We start from the raw sequence: 22,335 nt of genomic DNA, 5'->3' as shown, positions 1-22,335 counted from the left end.
AAAGTCGCGTCAGCAGCGGCGCCAGTTCTGGGCAGAACGTTTTATAGAAAAGTGGGGTGTAACCATCGGGTCCCGGGGCCTTCCCATGTTTGAGTCGGGAAATAGCCGTGATCACCTCCTCGATCCTAATGTCCCGTTCCAAGTGTTCTGCCTGTTCCGGGGCAAGGGTGGGGAGATCGACCGAATCCAGGTAGTCAGCCTCGGCTTGCGCCGAGGAGGGCTCGCCTGCATATAAGTCGGCGTAGTAGCGACGGAAACCGTCCGCAATCTGGCCATCCTCCGTGGCCGTCACCCCATCGGAAACCGATAGCTCCTTCACTCGATGGTTTTGGTGTTGTATACGGAGCTTATTCGCCAGAAGCCGGCCGCACCTGTCACCGCCGGTGTAGTACGCGTGTTTCAGGCGCAACGCCGTGTATTCCGCTCTATCCATGTCTAGGGCAGAGAGGAGTTTCCGGGCAGCTTTAAGTTGCCTCCAGACTCTAGGGGCTCCGGTTCTCTGATGCACCTGTTCCAACTCCCTCACCTTGCTCGTAAGTTCGTCTCTCTTTTGTTGCCGTTCCCTATTATCCGCTGATGAAACGGCGATAAACTCACCGCGAAGCACCGCCTTCAAGGCGGCCCACTGCGTCGCGCGGGTGGTGTCACCATTATCATTGTGCCGCCGATATTCACTAATCGAGTCTCGTATATGTGTCACTACAGATTGCTTATGCAATAGGGTATCTCTGAGGCGCCAGACCCAACGTGAGGTAGACACCGGTGGTAGCTGGAAAACGCCCGCGACCGGGGCGTGGTCCGACAGTTTAAGGACCCCTATGTCTGAGGCCGTTGCTAGTACGTAAAGTGGTCCCGTCACCAGGTGATGATCTAATCTCGCGTAGGACTTATGTGCGTGTGAATAGTAGGAGTAGGCTCGGGCAGTAGGATGGAGGCGCCGCCACAAATCATGCAAGTCGAGATTGCCCAAGCGAGATTTGCTCAGCTGCGAGATCTCCCCCGTTTGCGGGCGTCGCTGCGCCGATCTATCTAAGGATGAGTCGAAGACCATATTCAAGTCCCCTCCAATAATTATGTGCCTATTTGGGGTGATCGCGACGTCCTCTAGGGCCGAGTGTAGGAACCGTTCTTGGTGGTCGTTGGGACTATATATCGAGCCAATAGTAAACACCAGTCCTCCCATCTTGACCCTGTAAACTAGGAGCCTCCCTTTCTGTTCTGTCACTTTATGCAAGACCTCCCCCTTAAACTTCCTAGACACCAAGATTGCAACCCCTGCCGTTTTGGTAGCTCCGGAGGAAAAGAACTGTACTGGGAATTTCGGTGATCGCAGTCTGTGGCAGTCTTTGGCTAGGAGGTGGGTCTCCTGCAAGAGACAAATGTCTGCCTGAGTGTTTTCAAGTAGGGACAGCACTGCCCTCCGCTTGACCGGGTTGTTCAGCCCTTTCACATTAAGGGTAACTATCTTGAGGGCCATCAGTGACAAGCGTAAGGGCAGTGCTTAATGAACCTGTCGCGTCCCCTGGGGGCCGTCGCCAGTGCCAACAGTGTGAAATGGTGGTGCGAGGTGAAAGCAAATGCAACAACAGTACAGCACGGTTCCCGGATCCCTCCCCCCCCATCCCTTAGAACTATCCCCCAACAGCCCAACTCCAACCCGCCCCTTACCCTACCTAGCTGCCCTCCTAACTCAAAACTCCCCCAACCAATCCCTCCTCCCTCCCCCCCCAATCCCAACCGTTCAAAGAACACCATTGTCCCAGTCTGGTCCTTAACGGACAAGTCCGTGGAAAGTTATGTAGGTGGACGTCCAGCCACAACCCACACCCTCCCGTCGCCCCCCGCCCCCCGGAACCCTCGCACCTGCAATGTTGATGAGGCCAAGACGATCTCCCCCCGGAGTATGCTCAGGCCGTCAAGGCCATGTCACCAGACGACGACGTGTCCCTGGTCACCTCACTTATTGCACTATCCATTTCCGCCCGAACAGTGGGCGCGTCGGGTCGCGTGGGCCTTGGTGGGGATCGCAGCCTCTGGAGCGTCTGCCAGCCATCCCTGGTGCTGCGTCTACAACGCGGTGTGGGAGCGTCTTCATCCGTCGCGGTGATTCCCAGCACTCCGCAAGTGTCCTGGAGGGATCGAAGCTGATGCAGAGTCCCGTTCCAACGAAAAATGAGTCGGAAGGGGTGGCCCCATGAGTACTGCGTGTCATGCTCCCTCAGGAAATCCGTGGCTATTTTGAATGCCTTACGCTTCTGCAACGTGACCGCAAACAAGTCCTGAAACAGGGCCACCGGGTGACCCCGGAAACGCAAGGATTGCTGCCGTCGCGCCTCGCGGAGAATCTGCTCCTTCAAAGGGAAGTCCGGGAGGAAGGCCAAAATATCCGGGGGTGGCGCCGAGGCCCGTCGCGGCAGGCCCACTCTGTGCGCCCTATCGATTCTGATGGGAAAGTCTCCAGGTTCGCCTAGTATTTCACGAAACAGATCCCCCAGGTAGGCGGCTATGTCCTCACCTTCTTCTTTAGATGGAATTCCACGGACCCGAATGTTATTGCGTCTGGACCTATTCTCGAGATCCTCAGCGTGGGCCTGGAGGTCGATCTGCTGATCTCTGAGCCGCAAGACTTCCTGCTGCAGGTGCGAGATCTCCTCATCTCGGGAGTGGCCGGCCTCCTCTATGGTGGACACTCTCTCCCCCAGTGAGTCGACCTCTCTTCTCACCTCACGGACCTCCCCGGCCACCTCCTGCTTCAGCGTCTGAAAGTCCTCCCTGAGGGAGCTGAACAGCGACTCCAGGAAGGATCTGGTCACTGGGGGGTTCTCCTCCCTCCGCGCCGCGAGAGCTGTTCGAAGGGCTCGGGCCGGCTGACCCCTATCCTGTCTCGGGGCACCTCTGCCTAGCATTTCTGGCAAGGTGCGGTCGCCTTTCTTACCCCCTCTGTTGCCGGACATCGTGGTAGTGAGGAGGCGCGGTAGGTGGGGCGGTGCTTGCCAAGGTCTACTCGGTGTGGTTGTGCCGGAGGCCGAAATGTCCTGCAAAGTCCGAGCACCACGGCGCTCTCAGGGACGTCACCTCCTTGTCTCTCTCCAACCACCAGGCCTTCAGGACAGCGAGAGTGCCGATGCAGAGGAGGCAATAGTGGTCCGCTCCCAGCAGAAGCTCGTCTCAACTGCGTCGTGGAACAGGAGCAGAGTTCCAATGGCGCCGGCGCTAGAGCAATCCACTCCTCATCGCGGGCGGACCACAGCGAGCTCCGGGCACTGACCCCACAGTGCGATGGTGAGAGGTGCCACAGGCCAGTCCACCTCCCGATCTCCGCCGGCCGCCTCGGTCACTGCATCCTGTAGTGCAGGGGTCAGGAGCTCCCCACGTCCTTAAGGGGGTCACCAGAGGCTCTCCTGCCCCGATAGCTGAGCAGCGGCGCCGTACGGGGAGGAAGGAGCAGGCCAAGGCCTATATCCGGTCGAAGCCGCGGGATCGTGCAGCGACTCCGCGCCGCAGGCCCAGCGGAGAGGACCGCCCGGGAGCCGGGCCAAGGCGGAGGCCGGTCGCCGCGTCTCTGTCCGGCAGGGGGCCTGCAGGCGCACCCCGGCTCACACTCAACGTCTCCTTCCAAGTGGGGCCTCAGGAATGGGACCGGGGGACGGCGTGCAGACACAGGCTGTCCTGTGCGTCTGATCCCCGGTCTGGCGTAGCGGTCTTTCGCCGGTCCCGCTCCGGCCGGTGCGCCGCTCGGTCTGGTCAGTGCCTCCGCCCCTAGACCTCACGGATGGTTTGAGCCGGGCACTTCGCCTCCCCTCTAGTCTCCGCTGTGTGGCCGAGGCTGGTTGTGGTCGCTCCGGCAGGTATCGGCCCCAGGCCCTCCGAGTCTCCGCCGGCTCCCTCGTCGGCCCCCGCCTCGGGGCCCCACGGGCGCCGCGCCGCCGGGTCCGCAGGGCTTATTCGAGGCCTCGGGCAGTGCCGCTGGGTGCTCGGGTGTGTTAGGCGTCGTGCACCGCTCGATCCGGGGGAGATCAGCGTTACAGAACAGTGCAAGGGCTCCGGTGTCACGGGAGCTCACAGAGAGAGCGTCCTCTCAGCCCGCCATCTTGGCCACGCCTAGTAATGCATTTAAATGCTGCATTCACATTAATGAAATTGAGGCAAACAGTGAATATAATAGCAAATGCTTGTATATAATTGTCTTTCTGTGACGTGTAAGGGTGGAATCCAAATTGCGCTGCTCCACACACTCTGCTAAACAACTTTTAACTTGATACCCCCAACAAGATGGTACACTCGTTTCAAGATATTCTCATTTGCAGGTGATCACCTATTATTGCACTCACCGAGCAATATGCAAAAATAAACATTCACATGTGAAGTAACACAATAGGTACATAAGTTAACATATCTGTGTACCGGTTTTATTCTGGAGCAAGAAGAAAGAAAAACACGTGACAAGAAAAAAATATGGCAACTGCACATCAGCCACCTTAAATCGAGGCCCACATTAGCTACGTTTATCCTTAATGTGTATATCACACTATAAATACATTTGCAGGTTGCAAAGTAATATTAATGTGTGGGCAAAACATATAATCATGAAAAGAATTGTTACACTGACAGTGCACTGCTGTGACGGGAGTCGACACAAAATGTCTGCTTTTACTCGCTGCACCGTGTATTTTCCACATAAAAATAATAATAGAATACAAAATGGTGTTGGATCCCTCGAAGTGCCCTTGTCGCCAATATGGAAAATAAGAACAAGTCGAAGGCGAGCAAGAGAAGAAATGAGACCCATTTATTCATACACTACTAAGAGGCATCTTGCAGACGACTGTCAGCGGTGGAATCCTCGCTCTCCACATTCAAAGTGAGGTCAACTTGGAAACCAGAAGGAGGAGGCAGGGAAAGAAGCAATGCAAACATAACTATGGCAAACCATAAAGTGATAGTAAAAAACTTTAGTAATGGCAAATGTAATAGAGAAATAAGAATTAGTTATCTTGACTACAAGCAGCAAGAAGAGAGGACTAGATGCTCCCAGTCTTTTTACTGGATGACTGCCTTCTTATTGGTAACCATTCATTAAGACTTCATAGGTAGTTTGTTTTCCACTGACCCATGGGAAATAAATATTTATTAAATGAATAGTAAAATATCTAATTTGTAAATTGTAAAGAAACACTGAATTCTGAAAATATATATTACAACGTGGCTTCCCTGTTTCAGCTATACACATTTATAAAGAGCAAGAAATAGGAGCGAAACATCCACCAAGTCCATTTAAAAAAGAGATTCAGTTCGTACATTATCCTAGAGGAAAATATCGAAGAAAACGCGGGGTATTCAATAAAAAAAACTAAAAGGTGAAGAACATGATTTAACATATTAAGCTGCAACAGATGTTTCCTAATGAAAACCTTATATGTCAGAGTAGCTCCGTTAGAAAAGTAGGTAAGATTTCGTTTATCTCTCAAGTCTTCAAATATGATTCCATTGTGTTTACAGATGGCCGCCCTTTTCGCCGCTTCCCGAGGAGCGAGCTCGTAGTTTCGCTTTCCATTCCTGCCTCTCTCTCTCTCTCTCTTCCTCTCTCCCTCACTCTCTCTCTCCCTTCAAGACTAAACAGAAGTACGCATGCGCGGAAAAGGTGGGATGCGGAAGGATCTGACACGGGGTGGTGGGGTCAGCTGACTCGCGGTTCGGCGCTTGCTCAGTGCAGTCTGTGTGGCACGGCGAAGATGGCAGCCTCCAGCGCTCTCTTGTGAGGGCCGGACGGGGAGAGAGCTGGGAGGGGCTCTGGGGAGAAGCTCCGACCGTGTTCCCCACTGCTAGAAACGGGGACACGGAATCCGTCTGCTCCAGCGCTGTCCTGACAGGTAAATAGACCGTCGGGGTGTGGGTGGAGGAAGACTGGCAGCCTAAGCATTGCTTGACAGATGCATGTTTCTCATCACGGCAGGGATGGGTGGTAGTTGGACTATTGCATTTCTCTGGGCAATGGTTCGAACTACTAAGGCTGGGCCCAGGGAGGCCAATAGAATAGCTTAAATGCACTCATCGTTATTTGGAACTATCCTGGAGGTGAGTTAGAGAAAGAGCGATTTGGAGGAACATCTCTCTGTAGGCTCGAGCATAGTGTGTTTGGAGTTAACTTGATGCTTTTCAAACTCGTATCAATTACAGAAAAACAGTTAGATTGCATTTGGATAAAGATTTGCACTGCTTTCTCTTTGTGCGTGAAATATTCCTTATTCGTTTGCCTAGAAGTTGTCTTATTTGGGATGTCAGGTTTTAAGTAGATTGAGTGAGGCAGAGAACTAGGATCACCAAAAGTGTCAGAACTGTGGGTGGCAGAGGATGAGGTTTGGAGGCGAGGGCGAGTGCTTTAAATGGATCTGCACAGAGTATCTGCACTTCTTTATTGTGAAAAGGGGGAATACCTACACTTCCCTGCATTGCTGCAATATATTTAATGCGAGAGTGCTAGCAATTCTCAGGAGCAAGCCGGTACTCTAAAGAGTGAGTACCTGCACTTTTTGTGTTTTCATTTAAAGCACCGTATGAGCTCTGACCTACATGCAGTTCAGGGTTTTGTAGGAATGAGTCTGGTTTACACACCTTTATACAGGGTTCTAAGGGTTTGGGTGGGGGTCTCTAAAACGGGAAGGGCCTTTTCAATGAAGGGCATGGCTTAAACACGTAAATTAAATTTCTAAGATTCCACAGCGTGCCACCACACCGGTGTTTTGTTGCCTCTCTGAGCTTTCTGTTATTTAAACCAGATGTAGAACACAACAGCTGACATGCACCTAAAACCAGACAGGACTATTGGCTTTGTCTATGGTTGTTAGCAGTTTTAGCTAAATAAGTAAGTACAATGATTTTGGTGTACAAAAATAATATTGAAAATGTTTACAATCTAAAATTGTGCCTGTAGCAAGGGTAGTGGTGTACATAGTGTCTCAATCCTCTTATTATTTATTTATTTATAAAGTTTTATAAAGCGCGAACTTCACCCAAGAGGGTATTGGAGCGCTTTACATTTAGGATCGTAGCGTTACAAGTTACATCAGAAACAAGAGCAAAGAAAAGTACAATGTTTAATCTGTGTTAAACGTACACCCTTTGCCCTCCGTATCATACCGTTTTCATATCTTTCACTTCGTATCTTTACTCTCCAGCAACATTTTACTATTTCCTGCACTTGCATCTCCTACGCTACACCCTCTTAAACAAACACACCTACTAACCTGTAACAACTGGATTTTCTTTTACTATCACGCTGTAAATATTTTGACTGCTTTGTACTTCCTTGATACACATCTGCACAGAATTGCAATTGCAACTGGAATATGTGACCATTGCTCTGTATTCTCTGCAAAGAGGCCATGGATTGGTAACCATGCATTCTGAACACCTTTCTGACCCACTGACATGTGCTGTGAGAAACTCGGACGACCTTCAACCTCCACTCCAGACCTCAAAGTCATAGCCAGTTGTAAACACCTTGAACTCAGTTCAAAGTGTACACGATACAAGGTTAATGTGAACAAAGTGACAGAAAGACAATGTCCCGGATACAGTTAACTCTTACAGAATGCAAGATTAAGTAAAATATGAACAGGATCTCAATTACTGACGTGGATTACCAAAATGTTTTTTACAATTGTTATTAAGAATTCCATCAGTGGTTTTAGCCTTTGAGGGTAAGGACACAAATAGACGGCTCCATAGGGACTCGTTTGAATGTGTTTTTAATTAGTACCCTCTCTGAGACCAACAAGTGGAAGAAGGTCATGTTTTTATTTATAACCGGTAAATAAATAAATCTGTGAGAGGATGGCATGAAGGCAACCACAGCCGTGCTATGTAACTACCTTGTGAACTTGTTATGGCCTCTGTTCAGCAGATTGGGGTCAGGCTGACATGTAGTGGGCTCTTTAGACCCAGGAAGATTTTTGGGTTTAAAAACACCCCAGCCAAATAAGTTATGCCTAGCATTGTATGCTTTTTGGTTCCCAGTTAGGAGTTTGGTAGATGCTGTGTGTAGACTGTTTTGACTGCATTAATACACCTTATTTTACGTGTTTTACAAGCACTTGCTGAATGCTAGGGGAAAGTGTCCATGCAAAAGCATGAGATAGTATTGTTGGTGCTCTGCTCCTAGTGCGAACTATTGCGGCAACGTCTGCAAATACTGTTTGTCCCAATGTTGCCACTAACGTTTGGCTGATAATGCCCCAGTTATTAAGAATCAGTTTATCTCGGTGACATGCGAAGACACCTTTACGAGTCACCATAGTATTTCTCAGACAAATATGCTCCTTAAAGTTCTGCACTCGCTTACTTGGAACATCCACTAACCATAGCTAAATAACTAAGGACGATGAGAAAGATTAACACCTCATCCCCACCCCTAATAAATCAAATCTAATAAGAATGTTGGAATTCATGAAAATGTTTTACAGGGGTATGACCAGCCTTTGATAGAGTGGTACATTCAGGATCCCGCTATGGGCCTCATAGTCTTTTTGTACACTCTATCCATCCTCAGCATGTCTTTGTGGCAAAGTTGGGTCTGACATTGTTGATTTTATATATTCTTCTTTAAAGTAATCCCAGTCTGCAGGCTAGCAATTGTATTTATAATGTTTACTTTTGTAAAGAAAGTGGTGCAGTCCTGAGGCAACCTCTAAGCGCTAGGGAAAGAAGTATTTGGGGAGAAGCACAGAATGAGCTACTTAGTGACTAACAAAAGCTGATTCTGTTTGCGCATGCCCGACTGGCTGATGGAGCTGTAGAGTGTGTGAGTAGCCAACCATGGATGTGGGTTTGGCTCGACCAGAAGGTATGTGTAGAAGAGGCAAGGTGGTTGCAGGGAAGACAAGAGTGGGACCAGAGAGACTGCAAGTAAGGAGTGGGAGAAGACAGGATATGGGAATGAGGGCATGAAACAGTGTGCCTGAAAGGAATCACTGCGTTTGGCTTGTACATTTCTCAAATATCCTGTCTATGCAGATACCCTGCCAGAATTTAAATGCGAAAGAAACCTCCCTAATAAGAACAATAGTCTGAAATAAGAACATCCCTCCCAAGTAACAACATTATAAGGCATTTCTATAATCTTCAGAGTTCCTTCACTAGAAGGTCTGAAAGGGCTGTGTAATCCTCGAAATGTAGTCCTATTTTTCTCGTTGTTGCAGTTTTGTTTTCTATATATGGATTGGCAGTTCAAGAAAATGGAAGTAGAACAATTCAAAAGGGAGAGCTTTAGAAACTTCCCTAACTTGGGTAAGATGGCATTTACTTTGAAAAGAGTTTTGATACCATGTTTGTCCAAACCAAAAATCATAATAGTGCACACAGGATTGATATAATTTGTCTGTGTTTTTTACTGTACCGTTAATGCTCTTTTTTCAAAACGCAACCGAACGATAGAACTATAAAAGCTGCAATTAGCATGGTGCAGAATGGTATGCAGAGTTGTTTATTGTGTTGATACTGTGTGGGTGGATAAAGCAAGGGGGGATAAAAAGTTATGAAATTATTTATGAAATAAAAAGTTTTGAAGTTCTGGTGAAAAGATGAAAGAAAGCATAGAAGAAAGACTAATGCTTAGTCGGTGACCATTCCAGAAAAGAGAAGCGAGAAAATCGGAGGAAAAGCTGCAAGATCAGACTCCATTGGTAGAAGTTGAGAGACAGAACTAAGATTACACAATGAAGGAATCATCCGGTGTGAGAAATATAATATATCAAGGTCTAGGGTAGATTTATAAATGATGCAGAGATGTTTTGAACTTATTCTTTGAGAGATTGTTGGCCACTGTAGGCATAAAAGGTCTTGTGAACATGACATGCAAACATGTTTAATAATAAAAAAGGCATTGAACAGCAATATGAAGGAAACTAAATGTTTAATAGATCTAATTAGATCATCGCCTCCATAGTTTTTCAGTTGGTTCAACACAATATTCAAACCCTTTGTTGCAAATAAAATCAGTCATCGCACACTTTAGAAGCTTTTCATCTCTGTTGACCTTTGTCTTGCGATTTGTCGTCCTAGGCAGAGGTATGCCTGAGGTTGGACTATGCCCTTAATTACATAGCAAAGATGTTGAGTTAGTAAAACAATTTCTTACTGCTTCACTTTAATACGTGATCCACTTTGAATGTTGGGTTTGCAATTACATCCTATTCAGCCTCCACCAGCATCTCAATTTGCAGTAACGTTTTATTTTTGCCAATTAGGTTTCTGTCATTTCCAGAGCAGACATTTATGTGGGTAATCTGATTTGTTTAAAACACAGGTAACAAGTGAAGAGTTTGCAATGGTCGGTTGTGGAACTGTAGCGTAGGAGTTATTGGTGGCTTAAAGTTTTGTTATTGTGTCCCAGGCACAGTTGCAAAACGCGGAATGAGAATTGGGGCCGCATGGTTTGGTTTCATAGGAGTGGCAGATCTCGGAGCCTTCTTCAGGTCCTGAAAGTTTACGCCAGTAATAGCAGTGATAGAATGCACGCTCAGTTCGATTCTTCAAGCTAGGTGTACACCTTAGTTCACCCGTGATTTGGCCATTTTGCTTTAGCAAATCCAGGGTTTATGGAAGGCTTGCGGGCACCCTTTGATACGTCCTCTAGCTATAGTTGTGAAACACCCACAAGTTCATAATTTTGTGAGTATTCATCGGTACGTAATGACTCTGGAAACACTGCTGGATTCAAGGGCAGAAACCGGGATAAATGCCGCGAACATTATTGGTGCTGTAGGGGAAGGGCCTTTCTTCGCCAACGTGAAAAATATTTTCCGAATAGTAGAACAAACAAGTCTGTTTAATGAGCAATTGCACAGCTGTGTTCCATTTACTCATGTAAAGTTGCACATCAGTTAATGTTTGCACGTGGAAACGATTAGACAGAGCAGGACTTGAAAATAACTGGGTACTTTTGTAGTGCAGGCAGAAAGAAATGACTGAACGAAAAGTACCCCATTTCCTATTTCCCCCTACGACCCCATATTTATTAGGAATATTACTGTTCGTGATAACCTTTGAGAGTTTGTGAGCACTGTGCCTTTAGTGCATATGCGAAATTGAGACCCACTACTCCAATGTGAAAATGCGGTTCTTGTAGATCTGTTAAGCTGCTCGCATTAAATCCAGCATTGGGATTGTGACTATAATTATGCAAAAAGAGATAATGCGGTCCGTGTTTTAATAGTAATTTGTTGGCCCATCAATGGGGGCGGGAGGGGGTAGTCAGTTAACCTTAAAAAAAATCATACGTTTTAATTGTTATCATGCTCCTTTTGAAAGCGGAACTTGAGCGTAAAACAATGAAAGTTACAAGTTTATCATTATTTATCACGTGAACTATATCAGCCATGCGTCAGCGCCACTATACATTATAAGCAAACTCTTTGCAAAAAAAGTAAGAAAGCAAATATGATAATATAGAAATACTGTACACACCCACATCAATGTGACTTTGAAATGACATTTAGGTAAGAGATTGAACTCCACACGTTATACGTGCTGGAGCCTGGTGTAATATGCCGATTAAGGTAATTGTTCAGGCAAGAAGTTTTGAGTGCTAGTAAGTACGCTTCATTTATAGCTTAAAAGAAGGCAGCAGTCACGTGTGTGTGTGTGGGGGGGGGGGGGGGGGGTGCTGAGCAGAGTGTCTGTTTAAGAACTGTGACTTTCCTTCAAGGAGACCCTTTTAATGCGCTTTGCGCTCACTGCCAAATAATCGACACCCCCCACACGAAGTAAAAGAAGTCAAATTTCAGGTAAAACATGTTTGGGGGCGTCCCAATGGCCCGTACATGAATTGCAGACTTGCTACCGAGAAAGTGACGAGGAAATAATTTGGGCGTAATTGTGTTTTATAAAAGTTACAGGAAAATGTGTCAACTGGTTGGTACTAAAATAAATCGACGAGCTTTAATGTGTTTAAAGCAAAGTACAGCCTGTTTGCTACTAATGTGCAATTTGCTTCAAATCGTAGATTTGTGTATTTGTTGTATAGATAACTGCAGCCGCGTGATTGTTCAAATAACAGTTTAAACACTTTCAAATATAATTTCTTCAAATTTGCTTCGTCCTTATTATGAATACAAAGCTCTACTAAGTGTGTTGAACTCACATAGAGCTTTAAAAATCCACTTCGTCAGTTACAATTTAGACAAATTATATATTAATATTTTTGTTTTGACATAATATTTTGCAGTTTACTGTTTTTATGATTGTTAAAATATGTAGTTCTGCTTTAGGCATGTTTCTGTACCTAACAAAACTGTAAAATAAACTTCTTCAAAAACAATTCGAATTTTTACTTCCCATTAACACCCTTTTTTTTAGCGACAGAAGCAATGCTTCCTTATCTGTGTGTTGCACCCGTCAAAATTAAGGTTTGTCTCACTTTCCAGGGAGAAATAAACCAAGATGTCCCTTGTACTCATCTAGTTGCATTGAATTGTCACTTTCTTTCTATAATTATCTCACATTTTCTTGTAAAAATCGTTAATTCAATCCCTCAAAGTTGAAACGGTGCATCTTATTAAAAAAAACATATTTTGCGGATATGAAGAACAGTCTTATAAAGTACAAAAGCTGTGTTTGTTACTTGTGACAGGAGAACTATTGGTCTCGCCAGCCTCATGTACCCAATATGGTCAGTCTTTGAACAGGGCGTTCTGTGAAATTTATGTCAGTCCTTACTATTTTATCTCACGTGATTCCATAGCAGTACAATTGGATACATAAACATTACCAACCATGAGTTACTCATTTTATGTTCATGATAATTACTGAGTCATCCTACACCCTTGGAACCACGCGTTCCGACAGCAATCACTTGCTGAGTTGTCTGTGGTGTTTTATTGGCTGCTGTTAAACATTTGCCCAATATACGAGGGGCATTATTTATAATTTAGATTTTTAGATGAGTTGTTCAGCAAGAAGTAATTAATATTTGGAAAATATATACCATTATCCTGGTGAGACAAAGGAGGTAATAAATGTATGTAGTGTGGTTGAGGCACTGAGCGTATGTTCTGACTTTTTTGTTGACTTCTGGTTATGTTTATCTCTCCCATTGGAATATTTTTTAATGAGTTCACGTGCAGTACAGGGCTGTTCCTTGGGACTATTGAATGAACTCTACAACTTCACTATACAACTTTTCGAGGCAAAATATAGTGGCAAACTTTGGTTCAGAATTAAAAGCCTTATAACTGCTTTGGAAATATGTGTTTGATCAATTTAATCCATCATTAACCACATCCATGGCAAACTAGTTTTCTCGGCTTGATCCACACTTGTTTGTGTCTCAGAACCGATCTATACATGTGTATAACTCTCTGCCCTTTTATTTTTTTTAAATTTAGACCTGTAAAATTACTCGCCTGATTAATGCAACTCCTGCGGAAATTATGTGTATCATGCACATCACGTTTTCTAACTGGAACAATACATCTTTTTGTCTTAGAGATCGTTGATAACATGAGTGCTGTAGAACTTGTTAAAAGTAACCCTTGCTGTTGACTCACAATGCAGTGGTAGCAACTAGCAGTGCTTTATTAAAGATAAAGCAAATTATTTTTAGTTGAAAATCATAATCCGATTATAATACACTGTTTCCTTTTCTTTATCATAATTGTAATAGAACAGAGTCTATAGTGACCTTATATTTAAGGGCCAGTCCAGTAGTCCATAACTTAAATATTTTTTATTTTCCCCATTTGACAAGACAAAACATTACAAAATCTAAACATGCCCCTAAGTTTGGTATTGGAAAGTTTTATTTGGATTGGTCAGGGGAACTGGACATCAGAAGTTGCTCCTCTCGTTTAAACTCCTGTATGTCGATGCTGAGCAGTGAGTGCACAAAAAACGATGGGCACACAGTCACACTTGGTATGAAAACCTACATCGGGCCAAAGGAGAACCTTTTTTTTTTTTTTTTTAAATCTGTGAATGTTATTGTCTGCCAGGCGCTAAAAATTGTTTCATAGTTGAAGTCAGTTAACCTCATTCTTCAAAAAATTATCCTGAAGAAGGAGAGACGTAGCACATCCCACCTCTAATGGAACATCAAACATCCCAAATTGGTGGGGGAAAAAAGTAAATTTTTATACAACATAAAACAATTTGGTCAGCAGATCCAATGGAAGTAGCTTTGCAGTTCCTAGGCCATCCTTTAACATTTAGGTTGGCTTATAGTGCTCCCATGACTCAGCAAACCCAAAAAGAAAGAACATATGTTCAGTAGCAGTGCACAACCTTGTGTAGGGCCATAAGTCATTAGCTATGCACCGCAAAGGGACTTTTTATAGCCTTGTGAACAGTATACTCTGTGTGCTCTTCTGTTCGAATGGTTTTCCGAATAAATACAAATCATGCACCCTTGAAGTCACCTGCAATGCCCTAATCAGTGCATCATGTAAAGGAATTTATGGTTGGGAAATTAGCCATTAGTGCGTGATCTCTGTTTGTCCTTTTAAGATCGAGCCTAGCAGTGTGCATGCGCTGCTTTGCGATGCTCGGTGTATTGGGCTTCAAGCGGGCCCATCGCTTGTCATTGGTGGGTCTGGGTGCCTTTCTAAATTCCTTGCTTTTTGAATGGTAACTCATGCCCATTTCTCCCTCCCTTTTGGTCTGTTGTTCCCTTTCATAGCGACTGGCCCTGTTACAGGGCTCATTTCGCCTCTGTCCCTTCAGTTTGTTTCACACACTATTTTATTCCTGATTGCCTGCCTTGTGTTCTTGAAATGTTGCAAACGTGAGCAGTTGTCCAATGTTACTGCTTTCCCCTCCCACCACCTGTTTCTCTGTGTGTTCTCCCCATCGCACTTTACTGCTAGCTCCATTTCACCCAATCTTTAGTTTTAGCATTAATTATTTTTCAATCCCTCTGAGCTCCGTTTCTGTAAACAGGGCTGTAAATCTTGTTATTTATCTGGTCATAAATGTGGCAGCTGTGTCTCTTTTCCCAGTGGTAATTCACCTTTTTTGGATGTATGTCATCACAACGCATGCTTTTACTACGCATGCCTTTACAACGCAGGTTTTACAACGCAAGTCATTACAACGACTTGCGTTGGGGGGTGCTGGATAGTGGAATAATTTAATTTACTATTCCAACTCCAGTCCCCGTGGATAGTAGGGAAGGTTTTGGATAGTAAATTAAACTATTCCCTATCCTACAGCGCCCTCCAGCGAAAGTCGTTATAATGACTTGCGTTGTAAATCCTGCGTTGTAATGGCAGTGCGTCGTAAAAGTTGTGTTGTGATGGATGTTTCCCCCTTTTTTAGTGCTGTTGGCAGGCTGCAGCTGCGGCTCTGGTCCCAGTGGTAATTCCTCATTCTAAGTCTTCTAGGCAGTGCTGCTAGCTGCTTTTCTGTTCCGTCAGTAATTTCTCATTCTAAGTCTAGGCAGTGCAGCTAGCAGCTTCTCTGCTCCCATTGGTAATTACTCATTCTAAGTCCTTTAGGCAGTGCTGCAGCTGTGTCTCTATTCCCAGTGGTAATTCCTCATTCTTAGTCCTCTAGGCAGTGCTGCTAGCTGCTTCTCTGGTCCCGTCAGTCACTCCCCCATTCTAAATCCTTGAGGCAGTGCTGCAGCTGTGTCTCTGGTCACAGTGGTAGTTCCTCATTCTTAGTCCTCTAGGCAGTACTGGTAGCTACTTCTCTGGTCCCGTCGGTAGTCCCTCATTCTGAGTCCTCTACACAGTGCTGCTACCTGCTTCTCTGGTCTCGTTGGTTACTCCTCATTCTAAGTCCTCTAGGCAGTACTGCTAGCTGCTTCTCTGGTCCCGTCAGTCACTCCCCCATTCTAAATCCTTGAGGCAGTGCTGCAGCTGTGTCTCTGGTCACAGTGGTAGTACCTCATTCTCAGTCCTCTAGGCAGTACTGATAGCTATTTCTCTGGTCCGTCAGTAATCTCTCATTATGAGTCCTCTACACAGTGCTGCTACCTGCTTCTCTGGTCTCGTTGGTTACTCCTCATTCTAAGTCCTTTAGATAGTGCTTTAGCTCTGCCTCGGTTCATATATCCACTACACTCCAAACCAAAACACATAGATAAAAGAAATGGTCCTTTACTGCGCAAATAGCTCTAACTCTTACAAATGCGAGACCTATTGCAGTGGAAATGCTTGTTGTATTTGGGTTGTAACATGTACCTGCAACTGAAGATTGTAGTTACATATATCTTGAGTGTGTGTGTGAGTGAGCTATTACAGAGCTATCAGTATCGACTCTGTAGTTAAGGTTCAAACTATTAGTACCTGGGATAAGCATTTTCCTTAGAGTACTTATAACTTTGTCCTTTTTTGACAAATCTGTACAACACTTTCCAAAATAGTGTATGTGTGTTAACTAACCGTTAAATTGTGAAGTCTGTTTGCCCTTTTGGATTTGGATTGTAACAATAATGTCTATTCAACTGGAGTTTCGAGTTGTGTATGTATATATGCCTCAGTGTGTAATACAGAACACGAGACATCAATATTGACTCTGTAGTTAAGGTTCAACCCATTAAAAGCATTTTTAGGGACACTTACATTTTTGGCACTTTTTAACAAATTTGTACTGCACTTTCCAAAAGATTGTGCATTGGTGTGTGTTGCCCTCTTGTAAGGTTGGCTAGAGGTCTGGCGCAAAACCTAGGGAATGGGAGGGGGGTGGACGGACAACTTGGTCAGTATTTGCTCTAGGCCTTACCATGTGGATACTACGAGGAGAGGTGCTGGACCCAGTGTCTAGTTTCTGCGGGGTGGGGGTAGAAAATAGCACACGTCTAGCCGTAAGCTATGTGTTACACTCACAGTGTGTTGGACCTGGCCCTCCCTGCAGTTTGATCTCCAGTCTTTTTGCCTTGACTCCTCCATTTTTACTGGATTATTTTCTTGACCTTTTTGACTTTGTGCGTTTTACCACTGCTACCCAGTGCCAAAGATCTTGTGCTCTCCCACCTAAACATGGTAACAATGACTTATACCCAATTGGCATATTTAATTTTGTTGTAAGTCCCTAGTAAAGTGGCACTACCTGTACCCAGGGCCTGTAAATTAAATGCTACTAGTGGACCTACAGCGCTGATTGTGCTACCAACTTTGGTAGCACTTTAAACATGTCTTAAGGCCTGCCATTGCAGCCTGGGTGCCGTTTTAAGGTGCCGTTTTAAACTGCCATTTCGACCTGGCCAAGTAAACAGTTTTGCCAGGCCAAACTGTCCTTTTTAGGTCTCGCCTTTTCCGTTCCGCAGGAATGGAAAATGGAGAGAATTCTAGTGGTCAAAATACTCGTCAAACCAAGGGTTTTTTGGTGCGGTTTTCTTCGAGTTCACATGGCCACCGGCACGCGCTTTTGGGCCATAAACTTTCACGGCCATCTGTTCCCCAGCTCCAGCACCTCCCCTCTCTCTCCCCGCACACAGCCTTACTTGGATCCCCCTGCTTGCTCTTCAAAGGCTCCCCTTACCATTTGCTCCTACCTCCTACTGCTTCACACGTGACTCGCATTTCTGCCCAGCCCCCTTCACACTTCACGGCCGCCGGCCGTGACTCGCATTTCTGCCCAGCCCCCCTCCCAGCGCTGCCTTGTTTTCACGGCCGGCCTCCGATAGCTTCAAAGGGATCTGCTTCCCCGCCCACTGCTTCACACTTCGTGGCGGCCGTGACTCGCATTTCTCCTTCCTTCATGCCCAGCCCCCCTCCCAGCGCTGCCTTGTTTACTTTGCACTGAACAACTTGCACCGCACACTTAACTTCTCGTAACGCGCAACTCCACTGCTCTGTAGTGTACATTTGACAACTGCATGTGTTTTGAACTATACTATTCACAACCCTGTGTACCCTCATGTGCAATGCATATCATTCACAGTTTTGTATGTACACCGGAGTGCAATGCACTTCATTAACTTATGCACCAGCGTGTGTTCTGCTCTACACTCCACAACACGACTTACCTGTATTTTACCTTTCGACTCTTTATGCAGTTGCATGCCGTTTTCACTACGCTCTTACCACCGCTGCATGACTGCACGCGCATCCCTAGCTCACTCCACATTACTGTTAGTTACACTACATAACAGCAGAGGACAGCATCCGATCAGCTCTTGTAGACTTTGTAATAATACTTATATATTTGTGTGATCCGCTTGATGAAACTCGCCACATTAGACCTGCACGTGTACCTTTTATTGCACTAGAGTCATGCGCTGTTCCGCAATCCGCAGAAACAAAGCGTTTCTCACAGCTTTAACCGTTTTGTGTGTACTCCGCGCTTCACCGAACTATACATTTGTATCCTGCGTTCTATTGACACTTAGCATCAGTTTTCGCGTGAGTGCTCTCTCTGCTTCACATTTCACAGTATCCACACCCTGCATGTAGTCTGCAGTGCACGCTGCAAAGTACTACTAAACACACTCCTGTGCTTCATGGTGTGTACGCTATGCTCTGTACAGTTTTACTTTAGCATACGGCATGTGCATTTGGATTGTGTACTTGAGTTTATCGTGTGCTTCAGTTTTTACAGTTCTGTTACTTTACTTACAAGGAAAAGGTACTTTAAAGGTAACCAGCACACGCAATGCTTAAAAGTGACTCAGTTTTAAGCATTGCTTGTGCATGGCTCTTTGGGCCAATGGTAATGTGCAAAGCGTGCTGTACTCTGGATGTACTGTCACGTGTCATTTGGGGGTACCACGTGACTCATGTCAGGAAGACATATCATTTCGGGTCTCGCACCCACCTTTCAAAATAATAGGTTTCAAGTAAAGCAGGTCAGCGGGTTAATTTGACTTCAAGTGCCAGAGTGCGCTCTTGCATGAAATGAAAGACTAGGACGTAAACGAGGTTTCCATATGACGGAATGATATGGTTCGTCTCCTTATTTTATTCTGACGTACAGTACTGTAAAATAAATTCACATGTTCCCAAGGCTTCTCACATGACTTTCAAATGCAGTAACTGAGTAACACAGTTCATTTTCCAGTTATTGCCGCTTTTTGTGTTGTATTAGGTCGAGACTATTAAATCAAAGTGACCGGCCGCTTTGAGTCCATTTGCCACCAGCCACTTCACGCCTCCGCAGGTCATAAACAGGACCATCTGCTGCTTGCCCAGCTCCCTCACAGCGCTCGTTTTCAGTTTACCTTTAACAATACCCAAGTCCTATTTGGGTATAAAGGCTTATGTCTATGTTTATGAACACTGGTGCAATAGCAACATTGATGGCATGCGCCCATATGTCTTTGGAAAAGTGTGCCTAACTACACCCAGCAGATATTTTACATCCTCCGTGGAATTTTTATATTCAAAGGTAGTCATTGTAAGTCATTCACCAGCCACCCCGGGGCCTTAAAACATTGTGTTCGGTAATGCTGTAAGTCAGGAAGACACCCACGTTTTAGAACTGCATATGCCTCTCCCGTGAAAGACCAGGGCCTAGATAGATAATCTTGACTTTACCACTATAAAATCACGTGCATACCCAGCCTTTACTTTAGGGATTCAAACTTTACGAGTTGGCATTCCTTTACTGCCACAGGCAGGGCTTATTTTTTAAATAGTTTAAGTCCTTTAAATGACATCCAAAAAATATGTTGGCAGATGAAATCTGAGCACTGTACTACTATGTATTACTTTTTTTGCTGCTGTCCCACGAACCAGATGTCTGAAAATCTCTCACTTGAACGGATTTACAAGTCCGCCCTTAGCCCTTTAATTAACAATCCTCTACAGTCACAGAGCACACACTGTGGCTGCTTGCTGAAAGAGGACCTACTTAAATGCTTGTATCCCTTGACCCTGAAAATGCAGATGTTTAATGTTAATGCCCAAATACTGAAAAGGGGGAACATTACAGCTGTCATTCATTCATTTTTATAGCTTCGAGACCTCCCTCCGCTGTTCTTTTTTAATTCTGCTTTGCAGCGTCGTCGATTGCAAAGCCACGTGCTGGCCACTCTCCCTTTTCTCTGAGTATCCGGGAGCTCTGTCCTCCCTTGAAAATTCTTCACTGGCATCTCGTCCAGCTTTTCTCATTGGCATCACGTCCAGTTTTTTTTAATAACACTACTACAATTTTCCCTCAGTGAAGCTTTTTTTGGGTGATTTGTCATTGTCGCACTAGACAAACCTCTTTTCCTTTGATCATATATTGTAACTTCGCTCAGCTTGCAGAATGACACCTTGTGCTTATCCTAGCAAAGTATGTAAGAATGTCTGTCAGCTGCAACATAACAGAGAAGACACCGCACATTGATGGACAGTGATAGTCACCCTAAAGAACTGACACTGATTTACTCTATTCGGAAGGCTTCATTAGTGTGCTTTATACATAGAATGACCATTTAGAATATTCAAGTGCATTGGACTTAGAAAGCGGTATGTGTTGCTTTTGCATGGCTGTCTGATGGAAATGCCATTTAGGCGGATCTGCCAAGACTGCACACTGCCATTCTACTGGCTGTCCAGGACACAGCTGTTGAGTCCTGGCTGTGATGATTGTGTCATCTCGTTGTTTTGCCCCTTTGCGTTGGTTGTCTGATTATCTTCTGCTCCACATGCATTACCCTTCACTGTCTTGTCCTCTCCACTCTTCCTCAGTTTCCGTCTCACTGTCTCCTTGGCCTCTCCACTCTCCACTCTTCCTCTATTTCTGTCTCACTCTCTCCTGCCCCTTCACTGTCTTGGCCTCTCCACTCTTCCACCACCACATTATCACTCTGCACCACCACATTATCACTCTGCACCACCACATTATCACTCTGCACCACCACATTATCACTCTGCACCACCACATTATCACTCTGCACCACCACATTATCACTCTGCACCACCACATTATCACTCTGCACCACCACAGCATCATTCAGCACCGCCACAGCACCACTCAGCACCACCACATTTTCCCTCAGCACCCCCACAGCACCACTCAGCACCACCACAGCACCACTCAGCACCCCCACAGCACCACACAGCACCACCACAGCACCACGCCGCACCACTCGGCACCACCTCAGCATCACTCAGCACCACCACAGCATCACTCAGCACCACCACAGCATCACTCAGCACCACCACAGCATCACTCAGCACCACCACAGCATCACTCAGCACAACCACAGCATCACTCGGCACCACCACAGCATCACTCAGCACCACCACAGCATCACTCGGCACCACCACAGCATCACTCGGCGCCACCACAGCATCACTCGGCGCCACCACAGCATCACTCGGCGCCACCACAGCACCACTCGGCGTCACCACAGCACCACTCGGCGCCACCACAGCACCACTCGGCGCCACCACAGCACCACTCGGCGCCACCACAGCACCACTCAGCGCCACCACAGCACCACTCAGCGCCACCACAGCACCACTCAGCGCCACCACAGCACCACTCGGCACAACCACAGCATCACTCGGCACCACCACAGCATCACTCGGCACCACCACAGCATCACTCGGCACCACCACAGGATCACTCGGCGCCACCACAGCATCACTCGGCGCCACCACAGCATCACTCGGCGCCACCACAGCACCACTCGGCGCCACCACAGCACCACTCGGCGCCACCGCAGCACCACTCGGCGCCACCACAGCACCACTCGGCGCCACCACAGCACCACTCGGCGCCACCACAGCACCACTCGGCGCCACCACAGCACCACTCGGCGCCACCACAGCACCACTCAGCGCCACCACAGCACCACTCAGCGCCACCACAGCACCACTCAGCGCAACCACAGCACCACTCAGCGCAACCACAGCATCACTCAGCGCAACCACAGCATCACTCAGCGCAACCACAGCATCACTCAGCGCAACCACAGCATCACTCAGCGCAACCACAGCATCACTCAGCACCACCACAGCATCACTGGTTCAAATATGTTCGCTCAATGTTTCAAGCTTTATTACAAATGTCACAAAAAAAGTTAATATTTCACTTCTGTTCTTGGATTTTCGGCACTGAACATAATCTTCACAAAAGTTATTTACAAAAGTTTAAGCTATTGCCATTATAAATTACAATCCCTTTTATTTAAGTATTCTATATTTAAAAAAATTAAAAGCCCTTGTTATTTGTAATATCAATACATCTAAGTCACGTCAATACAAAACATGTGGCATTACAAATGCTAAAAGTGTTGCATTTGCTAAAGTTAAAAGTATTGGCATTGTAAATCACAAAACCAATAGCTCCAACTTTCCTACTGCGAGACCTATTGGCAACGCCAGTGCTTGTTAATACATGCAAGTCACCCTTAGGGTCGACCCTGGCAACTCAGAGGGCAGGGTGCAATGTATTTAAAAGTAG

General features: G+C 45.9%; 1 protein-coding gene across 2 annotated transcripts in view; it reads left to right on the top strand.

Annotated features, from left to right (window-relative positions):
• The first annotated feature begins 5,640 nt into the window (after positions 1 to 5,640).
• Positions 5,641 to 22,335, top strand: part of DNAJC13 (DnaJ heat shock protein family (Hsp40) member C13) — a 1,517,524-nt gene continuing 1,500,829 nt past the window's right edge. For both annotated transcript variants that reach the window (XM_078663869.1, XM_078663868.1), the window contains exon 1: positions 5,641 to 5,870. The gene's annotated coding sequence lies outside the window, so the exon portion shown is untranslated. The remainder of the gene's footprint in view (positions 5,871 to 22,335) is intronic.

The sequence above is a fragment of the Lissotriton helveticus genome, chromosome 10, assembly GCF_964261635.1.
Source record: "Lissotriton helveticus chromosome 10, aLisHel1.1, whole genome shotgun sequence".
Classification (NCBI taxonomy): Eukaryota; Metazoa; Chordata; class Amphibia; order Caudata; family Salamandridae; genus Lissotriton; species Lissotriton helveticus.
The sequence above is the reverse complement of the archived record's forward strand: the minus strand, read 5'-3'. Positions and strand labels throughout refer to the sequence as shown.